A 10,742-nucleotide genomic window follows, 5' to 3' on the forward strand; every position below is an offset into this window, starting at 1 on the left:
CCTGCTGGGGGACTTCAACCATCCCGACATCTGCTGGAAAAATAGCACAGAGAGCTGTAGGCAACCCAGAAGACTCCTGAAGCGCATTGAGGATAACTTCTTAAGCGTAATAGACAGCCCTACCAGAGGAGATGCAATACAGGATCACAAGTAAGCTAAGTGGTGACGTTCTCTGGAATTCTCTCTGGAATTCTGTAGGGCCTTTGACATGGTCCCCCACAACATCCTTCTCTCTAAATTGGAGAGATACGGATTTGATGGGTGGACTGTTCGGTGGATGAGGAACCGGTTGGATGGTCACATCCAGAGGGTAGTGGTCAATGGCTCAATGTCCAGATGGAGATTGGTGACAAGTGGTGTCCCTCAGGAGTCCGTACTGGGACCAGCACTGCTCAATATCTTCATCAATGACATAGTGGGATCAAGTGCACCATCAGCAAGTTTGCTGACAACACCAAGCTGAGAGGTGCAGTTGACATGCCTGAGGGATGCGATGCCATCCAGAGGGACCTGGACAGGCTCCAGCAGGTTCAGGACAGCCACAAAAACAATCCGAGGGCTGCAGCCCCTCTGCTGTGAGGACAGGCTGAGAGAGTTGGGGGGGTTCAGCCTAGAGAAGAGAAGGCTCCAGGGCGACCTTATTGTGGCCTTCCAGTACTTAAAGGGGGTTTGTAAGAAAGATGGGGACAAACTTTTTATCAGGGCCTGTGGCGAAAGGACAAGGGGTAATGTTTTAAACTAAAAGAGGGCAGATTTAGACTAGATACAAGGAAGAAATTTTTTACACTGAGGGTGGCAAAACCCTGGCCCATGTTGCCCAGAGAGGTGGTGAATGCGCCATCCCTGGAGGTGTTCAAGGCCAGGTTGGACGGGGCTCTGAGCAACCTGATCTCATAGAAGATGTACCTGCCCGTGGCAGGGGGGTTGGACTAGATGGCCTTTAAAGGTCCCTTCCCACCCAAACCATTCTATGATCCTAATTAATGGCACTGATCTTTAATGTACGGCTTTTTCGGAAACAAACTCCGAGCAAAGCTAACAAAAGGAGCAACGAAAGCACATAGAGTTTTGAACACTTGCACGCATATTAGCATGGTGAGCTGACAATCCTGAGGTTTATTTACACTGGGAAAACTTCAGAACTTCAAAAAAGGCATTAGCATCCAAGCCCCATTGCAAGGCACCTCACTGGGGAACAGCACAGGACCAGTCTGCAATGTTTACCCAAGGAGAGGCACGTGGATCAGAATGGGAATTTACCGGAGGAAAAGGCTAGGGCCACCAGAGACCTCAATGCCCTTTCAAACAGCACATTTGCAAGACAAAAAACACCCTTGTTACCTGGACTGTTCAGAAGCAGATATAACTGTTTGTGTATCTTTAACATGTCGGCATTGCTTTGCCTTTTTTTTTTTGTAGATCAGCATTTATGTTGTGCTTATATATGTTTACATTCTGTTGTATTTAGAAATTAGAATTTCACAGCCCTCCCTGTATCTGTGATGCAGAAATGGAAGTATTTGCACTGTGAGAAGGGTTTGCAGAAATCAATGAATATGTTGGCACAGGGTCAAGAGAGCATGTCTGGACAACCTGGGGATTAAAAAGTCCCCCCAGCTGCCTTTAACAAGCTTGCTGGTTTCACCTTTATTGACGCTTCCTTCCTGAACTATTTTCAAGAAGTCAGTCTTGATTTCTCTGAAATTTTCACATGGATTTGAAAAATGAAACATTAAAGTAGGACCACAGGAATAATTCACCAGACAATAATCTTCTTTATACTGAATGCCCTGTGCACTCAGAGATATCTGGGCTGAACCACCACAGCCAACTATGGCGTCCACACGCACAAATCAGTCTATCCCAAAATGGGAGTTCTCAAAGAAGAAAAGGCATCATTCCGCAATCAGGGGCCATGGTTCTGACTGGCGGTCCTTCTCCTGGTTCAGTGACAAAACAAAGGTAATGACCAAATCGGTAACGGGCTGTAGCAAAGTGTGGCAAGTCTGCCCACCTGAGAATTGAAAGATGAGCTCTCACAAGAGTCAGGTGCAGCAAGAATGATTAAGCATCGACACAAACTCCAAACTGCAAGCAGTACATCCTGTTTCTTGGTGTAGGCAAACTGCAGCTAGAAGTATTTCGGGAAGGTAAGCACAGGTAATAGCTTTACTGTAGGGATAACTAGGTTAAATTGAGCTGCGTTATAAAGGACAGACTGAATTATTTAAACTTCCTTTCTGGCCGTATGTGCTGTAAATGGCTGATAAGTTGTAGGAAGAACGTGCTACTTTTCGATCTCTTGACTTCCCTGCGCCAGGGCCCTTGTCTCCTGCTGAGCAAAGAGGAAAGGAATGCTTATTGCTACCGGGAACCTGGGAAACATCACTTCTGCTTCTACCTCTGGTGCTGGCATGACAAATTACTTTGGGCTAGCCATTTACGTTCATGACCCATCCTTTGAAACAGCCCTAATGATTCTATGCACATTTGGGAGGTGCTTCGGAAAATGGCGATGATACATAGATCCCATCAGTGTCTGCCCACAACATCACAGACTCCAAAATCAGAAAGGTCTGCCCAGGCAACCATGATGACCAAGGCCTGTGGTCATCTGGGAGATACAAATATTGTGGCAATGTTGTGAACAGAGGTCCTGAAGAAACACTGCAGTTGGTGTCAAATGGTGAGCTCATGTGCCATCAGCAGTGATCAGAGCTGCACGGGCTCGGGACCCACAAAGCCGTGGGAGCGCACCAGCGCCTTGGGGCACAGGGAGCCACACCAAAGTAACTGGAGGCCTTCTGGAACCCTCCCCCACCTCATGCTCCTTCCAGGGATTCTCTTCCTAATGGAATTCTTCCTTTCATCAATAATTTCATAAAAATCTTATACCCAAGGTAAATTCTCTATTTATACCCATTTTGCTCATTCATGGTTTTGGAACAAGTCTAAAAGAATTCTAGCCCATACATTTGCCAAAATTTGATAAATCCGGTTTCTGTTCAAAGGTCCACACTGAGCAACATGGAACAGACCTGTCAAGGCCACACTCGGACCACTAGCTTCACTCCTCCACCTTCCTCTTCACCTCTGGAGACCATCTCTGATATGTGCCCAGAGCATAATCTCCACCTTTCCTTTGCCTTGCTGTTCCCTGCCCTGCTGCTCCCAGGCACAGCATCCCTTCCCTGGGAATCCACTGCCCTAAATACCAGTTATGAGACTTGTCCACACGCAGGATCTCACATATTGGCACTAAGGACCTTGCGAAAACCAAACCCATATTAACACCAGAAAGCCATTAGGTGACTATGGAAGTCGCGGGTCTTTTCTTCACACAAAACTACACCAGGAGCCTGCTGGGGGTGTACCTCTGCTTCTCATCTGCAGCATGAGCCCATCCATGCTCTTGGGCAGTGCCTGATCCAGTCAGAGCACAAAGGAGTCATAATTTAAACCTGGATTCACCAGCAAGGTCCAGAAACCCCAGTGGAGAATGTGAGAGAGGAGCGAGATATCACAGCTGCCAAACCACCGCAGCAAAGGGGGACCTGCTCCTCCTGCACCTCCTGGGGCTGAGGAGACAGCTTCTCATATAGCAGCTGTCAAAACCTTGCTCTGAAATGGCTCAGCAAGCTTTGCCTCAGCCTTGTCCAAGCTTGGATGGCTGGGGATAGCTCTGGGCACTCTCCATTTTCCCTGGGAGCTTCAAGAGCTCATGTGCACCCAAGGGCCCTTCTGGAGCACCAGGAGCAGGACACCATCCCCTTATGCACACATGATATATTGGGAGGCCCCCATCTGCTCCTCCACCCCCCTTTCACACTCTTTGCCAGTGGCTAGCAGAGCAAGATGGGCAGAAGCCTTGCAGAGGAGCCCAGTGGCCAGCACACCTACACAGCGCACGGTGTCCCCATCTCCACTCTTCTGGCACACCAGTGCCCTGCACTAGGCTGCCGGGATGCCACAGCTGCTGCTCCAGCCACGGGCCGAGATGTCAATCCAGCATTTTCCAGCTGGCTGGAGCAGCAGACTTTGTCTCCCGGTCCCTTTGCAGGACACTCACTGGTGCGTTGTGATTGCTCAACCTGAACCATTAACCCAGGAGCACTAAAAAGGCTTATCGGAACTGGGGCTAGAAGGAAAATGACTAAGAAGCTTTGGCAGGTGGGGTGAAACCTATCATTAATTTTAGTAGTGAATGATCTCAAATATATACACACGTCCTTTTTATAGAGGGACTGGGTTTCTCTAGTGCTGCTTTAAAAATGTCATTCTAGCTCCACCTAGCACATTGAATGCTTATGCTAGCACTGGTGAATCATTCAGGATTAAGTATGGTCACTTTTGTTCGGTTTGATCAACTGGTTATTTTTTGCAATTCAGACTAATGCTTCCATTTAATTCCTTTCACAGTCTCCCACGGGAAAAATATGGCCTACAGCTAATCTCTTAAGGGTACATTTACTAAGTATGCAAAAGATTTTACAAATAACTGAGGGGGAAGGCAACACTTTGTTATGCATCACATGTATTTTAAAAGTCCATTAGAGTCCTCCAGATTTATCTTGATAGCAGAAAACCCAGATGGATGTTTAATACAATTTAAAAGGTCAATGCAGAAATCCGACTGAATGATCCGAAACTGCCTGGACAACAGAAGTGCTCAGGCCACCCCTTGCAAATGCTGCCTAATGACTCATACTTTGCAAGCTCTGCTGGTCCCAACTGGATCAATATTATACCATTAAAAGTTTCTGCTCCGTAACTGCACAGTACAATCGCTAAAGCAGAATTCCTGGAATACTAATTCCAAAGGAAAGGTAATCGGACATAATACTTCTGCTACAGCCTGCCTAATTTTTTGCAATTGGCTCTGCACTAAATTTAACAAAAGAAATCGCCAAACAGTATTTTTGACAACAGTCAAAATAAAAACGGCTTTGGAGAAGGGGCAAGCATTGAGGTAAGCCACGTGCTTACCTACAGAAATCCATGAGGGATTTCTAATAGGACAACTTCCCTTCTAGCAGGGCTAGCTTCTTTAAAGGCAGGAAGACTTTCTGCGTGCTCTGCTTAGTCGTTCAGATGGAACGGATTCTTGCTGAACATCCAAATGTGAGTAAGCAAGAGAGAAATCATTCAGGGGATATTTTCCAATGTCTTTGCCACGTGTTTCAGAGAAAACTTCACTGCCATTCAAATGACTGGTCCTACCAGCCAGACCGTGTCATCTAGGACATATTCTTTTTCGGCTTCTCTCTGAGGAAGTCAGAAAAGGCAGGCAAGATTCAAGGCATGGTATGAAGTTTCCATCATTTGCACACCCCTTCCGTGGGCTTGGGGCTTTGTCATTCGAGTGGTTTGTAGTTCAAGTCCATGGGTTTTCTCATCAGAAGGATCATTCCTCTTTTCGCTCGCAGCTGTGGCATTTCAGGTGGGACCAGCATGGCCCCAGGGCAGGGGGCAGATAGAGCAGGGGCATCCAGAGAACAACCTGAGTCTCGCCAAACACACTCTGCAGCCCTGGCCAGCACTAACTTCAAGCACTTCTGCTTAGAGGCCAAACTGAGGATCTAGGGACTCAAACATGTGTTGAGAAGCCCACAGGTAAGGGGGGAGCGATGGGCAGAAGTGACCTGGATTTGTGGAAAACGGGGGCTAACGCGGAAGGCTCCGTAGCCTTTTGCCATTACAACAGACGTAGGGAGACACAGCATAGCAACAAAGACATTGCAGAAACATAACAGAAGTCATCACGCATCCCCAGTACAGGATATTACCCACAAAACCCAGACTCTTCTGTATATACACTATTAGCAATCAGATTTTTAAAGCTTTCATGTGAAAAAAACCCTAACCAAATAGGGAAACCATTTTGAAGATTAGGCCTTCTTGCAGAGATGGGAAAAAGAGCCAATATGGACCTTTGTCACAGCACTGAGTGATACCAAAAAGAGCCAGAGAAACACAGATCAGAGCAAACTCAACCTACAGGGATTTAAAAGGCGAGTCCCAGGCCTGAAAGCTGCGCTACCGTTCTTATGCGGGAATCCTGTTCCTGTTTGAAAAAAGCACCGTCTCTGCTACACACACTTGGAGCAGAGTGAGCCCATATGCTCGGGTGGCTTCGGGCCCACACCGAGACACGTGCCAGTTCCACTAGGGCAGGAGGTGCTAAGTGAATCTGCATGCAGATGGGGAGGATGCAGAATGCAGCGAGCGCCAGCTCTTTGGCAGGATGCTGCTCGGCTGAGAGGGCGATGCCATGTTGGTAGCAGATGCTGCTAACACCTGTTGATGGGTACAGCACTCCCTTTTTAAAAGCAGTTAACCGTGGGAGGCAGGAAAGCATGGGGCTTGTAGGCACTCAGGGGACAGAAACAGGTAATTGCTTTTCAGGTGCCAGCGGGCAGTAAACAAAAGAAAACATGTGCGGCAAGGTTACGGAGCCAGGCAGGAGGTGAGGGAATCCACAGCAAACAGCAGCACTGGTCTTCCAGGAAAAGAAACACCAGTTTCTCCATGTGCTGTAGGACCCAGAGCGATGGACCTCATTGCTTCACATGCTGCAGCAGCAAAGCAGAAAACATAAACCCTGCTGAGTGTCAAAGGGAGCTGGGTTTAGCACAGAGACCCCTTTGCCTAAGCCATGCTGTGGGGTGAAATGAAGACAGGCTGAGAGAGTTGGGGGGGTTCAGCCTGGAGAAGAGAAGGCTCGGGGGAGACCTTCGAGCCCCTTCCAGTCCCTGAAGGGGGCCTACAGGAAGGATGGGGAGGGGCTGTTGGCAAGGGCATGTAGCGATAGGACGAGGGGCAATGGTTTTAAACTAGAGCAGGGGGGGTTTAGATGAGACATTAGGAAGAAGTTCTTTACACTGAGGGTGGTGAGACACTGGCCCAGGTTGCCCAGAGAGGTGGTGGAGGCCCCATCCCTGGAGACATTCAAGGCCAGGCTGGATGAGGCTCTGAGCAACCTGATCTAGTTGAAGATGTCCCTGCTCACTGCAGGGGGGTTGGACTAGATGGCCTTTAGAGGTTCCTTCCAACCCAACACATTCTGTGATTCTATGATTCTATGAAATGAGCTATGTGAAAAAAGAAGGATTAGGGCTGCATAGACAATAAAGAGGAAGAAAGAACGTTTCCCTTTCTGAATAACTCAGCTGGGAGGCTGTATGCAAATTGCCCGAGACTACAATTTCTACCCAAACGTGTTGCCGCTGTTCCTGTAACACATGCATGTTCTGCTCTGGCTACCTCCTACTCACTAGTCCTTCATGCCATTCCGCTGGCCCAGGACAGAAACCTCAGCCCGCTGCACAAGCTTGTGGTGCTCAGCCAAGCAGCTCTCTAGGTGTGAGCCAGCAGACTTGCACTAGACAAACCTGGAAGGCCACACCACCTTCAGCATTCCCCTGGGGAGCACTACTGACCCATGACTTCATTTTTCCACAGAATTTTTTTCTTTCATCTACACCCCTAGATAGGGAGCGTCCCAGACATCAGTAGTATGTTAATACAACATAACTTAGGAAGCATCCACTTAGTTACTTGCACATGGGACAAAAGAGGATTTGCTTCTGGCATGAAGCAGATGTGGTGAATACATGCATTTTTACTTCTTTACACTGAGGTCTCCAAGAACATAAGAGTCATATTGTGCCATGACAGAAGTTCACCTAGTTTAGGGATAGCAGATACACCCCCCTTATAGTCGACTGGCATCCAACCATTTTCAAGCCAGCAGCTTTCTAAGACAGATAGCATTTTTACATATTTCATAAACCTCATTGGATCTTGTCCCTTCTGAATCAACGTAAACGTCTGTGCTTGTGACACCTCTGGGCAAGGGCTCCCCAGGTTTGCTGTCCATTGCATGAAGATCACCAAGCCCAGGGCTCGATACCTTCACTGTGTTGCTCTTGGAGCAGCACTGTGTGAGGGAGAAGCCATCAATCCCTGCCCATCCTCACTGATTTTATACTCCTCGACACTGATTTTATACATCCCTCTCTATGCCATCTCTTTTCGCACGCTTGTGACTCCAGACTAGTAGGATTCATTCGGGGAGTGTTAGCGCTTCTTTTTCAGTATCACATTCTTAAATATCCCCTCTGCTCACTCTGCTTCAAAGACTCACTCTTTACTACCTTACATTAAAGGAGTCTTATTTTTCTCAGTCTGGTTCAGTTGCAGCCCTTGGATAAAGTGTTGAGGTAGGAAAGGAACCGCGGCTCCCAGAGAATAAAGCTCTCCTCTCCCAAAGCAGTGCCAAAAGGAAACTACAGACCTGGCCTGTGGCTCCAAAGGACTCCGGGGGCAAACAAGAGGCAGAGCTGGTCAGTCAGCTCTCTGGGTCAGGGCTGTCAGGACCCAGTTTGCACTAGATAAAATAAAGCTCGAAACAAGTTTGTGTTAGGGCACGCCCACTGTGCACCTCAATTCCTTCCTTCCTGCTACGTTCATGTCAATATACTCTCCCTCCACTGCCAATTTCTTTTTAAATCCCTACTCAGCACTGCTGCAATAAAGGGTGTTTTCATTACAGATTCTCAATTATTGCTCAAACCCCCAGACTTGAGATAAGCGCATTCCTCTTTTCCTTCAAGATTCTATCAAACTGCATCCCAACTAATTATTGTCTGCTGACCAAGTTTCAAACATTCAAGCATAAAATCCAAGAAAAATAATTCTCTGGAAATGCTATCCACTGCTGTTATCATTTTAAATTGGCTTAGTGCTTTCATTGAAACCATCCTGTGGGGGAAAAAAAAAAAAAATTAAAGTCGAGCCCTTGGGGAGAGACTAAACAGAAAAACTTTTAATATGCAAAGTTCAGGAAGCAACAACAGAAGAGAGGGTTTTGGAAGGAGCACCTCTGGCTGCCCGAACAATAGCTATTGTCAGTGCCCAGCTCCAGCGGCACAGTCAGCCAGCTGGCTGCATAATTTAACATACATCAGCTTATGCATCTTGATCTTATCACAACACTTTATAGAGGCTAATGGAAATGGCAGAATAGACTTTCTCCAGCTTATATAGGGTTTGCTTTGAAGTGCCGAGGTTTACACTGCATCCAGTCAATTACCTCTCCGATGGACTGAAATCTACTGTCAAAGGAAGCACAAAGTAAAATACGTTTAATAAATGCACAGATGGAATGGAGATCAGCTGCCCATGAAAAGCATACTGTTTGGCCCTTCTTCTTTTAAATCAGTAGGCTTTGTAAAACCCGCACCACGACGAATCTAATGCTCTCAGAATTAATTTTTTAGAACTCCTTTTTTCCTAGGCTTGCTCCTTCTTCTAAAGCTTGCTGCTGTAAAGACAACAGCACATTTTAGAAGCAAATAATAATGCTAGCAAATCACTATGCTATACATTTTTATTGCACAAGTTTACTACAGAAAATTTTTTGTATTTTGCCATAACTAACAAAGAACAGAAATGTGCCCTTTGCCTGCCTTTGGCTTTTGTCAATTAAAGCCAGAGAGGATTTCTTATTTATTTATTTATAATTTTTGAACTGTCTAGCCAAAAAAAAGTCAAGACACTGAAAATAACGCCATTGCACAGAAGCAGCATTGGAATTTCATATTTCCAGGACTGTTTTTTTGAACCAAGCCCCAGTCTGGCAGGGTAGACATCGTGCCCAGAAAGTTGTTTTTCCCAGGGTGAGAACAATCCCTCGCACTCTAGCTGTTCTGACCTCGCGATTTTCCCACACACAGGGAAGTTGACTGCATAATTTGTAGAACATCTCAAGTTATGGATGCTTTTTTCTCCCAAAAGTTAATCCCTGTAAGAAAAATGGATCAATGTGAATCAGCTGAATATGAAGAAAACAGGGCTGTTGCTAAACATACCAGCTCCAAGAAAACCGCACTCACTGTAATAGCACATGATTATCACCACGACTGTGCAGACGATGATTATTTCCACTAAGATGTTGCAACGTTTTGCAAAGCACAGATAGATACTTCCACTTGGAATCACCAAGTCTAATATCTGCGTTTTTATTTAGCTATACGACAGGGGACAGGTAAAAATAACATGATTAACGTCTTGCATTCTTTTTACAAGACTTATGTCCTTTCCTGTATCTTGGCCTCCACATATGCCATAAATCAATGAAAGGGAAGGGTAATAAAAGTAGAGATAGACAGAAAAGATGAAGGACTAATATTCAAGTCCTCCCATGGAAGGCAGACAAACGTCCATGGAAATGTGGGCAGATTTGTGTTAAGAGGAGGAGAATGGAACATGAAAAACATCAGCCAACCAAAACAATGGAAAAACCCCAAAACATACTTACATATGGATGGCCCTGGGAAACTGGCAGGGACCTCTCTGCAGGAGTATTGCCTGAGGAACAAGAGGTCTCAGGGCTTTTAAGTCAGAGCATCCAACCATGAGGTACCAAAGCCTGTCAACATCCAAAACTAGCACAATGGTTGTAAAGAGAAAGAGGAACTAGGACAAACTGATAAATGTAGTAAAACCACCCTGAAAACACAAGGGCTAAGAGATTAGCAAGCCAGACAATACTTTTTCCTCCACACTGTCATGGTTGATTGTTTAAAGCCTGTCAGAAGCTCCTCTGGGAAACCCTTTGTAGATATACTGAGAGCAGTGAGAGAGCAGGGAATCAGTCAATATTTAATAACTTTATTACTCAGACAGTACCATATGAAATTAATAGACAATTACAATGACATTTGGGGAAAAAGTGCTTT

The sequence above is a fragment of the Larus michahellis genome, chromosome 9 (assembly GCF_964199755.1).
Source record: "Larus michahellis chromosome 9, bLarMic1.1, whole genome shotgun sequence".
NCBI classification, from domain to species: Eukaryota; Metazoa; Chordata; class Aves; order Charadriiformes; family Laridae; genus Larus; species Larus michahellis.